Source organism: Triticum aestivum, chromosome 3B (assembly GCF_018294505.1).
Source record: "Triticum aestivum cultivar Chinese Spring chromosome 3B, IWGSC CS RefSeq v2.1, whole genome shotgun sequence".
Taxonomy (NCBI): Eukaryota; Viridiplantae; Streptophyta; class Magnoliopsida; order Poales; family Poaceae; genus Triticum; species Triticum aestivum.
The window spans coordinates 398,364,183-398,364,520 of NC_057801.1; positions in this window are offsets into that span (position 1 = coordinate 398,364,183).

The window sequence follows — 338 nt, forward strand, 5'->3', positions numbered from 1 at the left end:
TATAGTACTAAACTTAATTTTCTGATGAAAGTGGCAAAATACAGGCCAGCAATTGTGAAATATCCTTATCTTACCTCAATGGGATATTACGGTGCACATACAGATTGGATGTCTTGTCTCCATTTATGCAGTTCACACGAGTAGAACACTGGTCGGCCGGTCGGCCCATTGGCTCCCTGCATCGGGCCCACGAACGCGAAACCCTAGCAAGTTTCGATTTGTGAGAAGCCCCCTCCCAGTCCTGAAAAAAGAACCACCCTCCTTCTCACTTTGCTGGTCGACAGAAACCCCATTCGTGCTCGCTCCCACCGCCGTCGCCGTTGCCGGAGCCTGGAGCA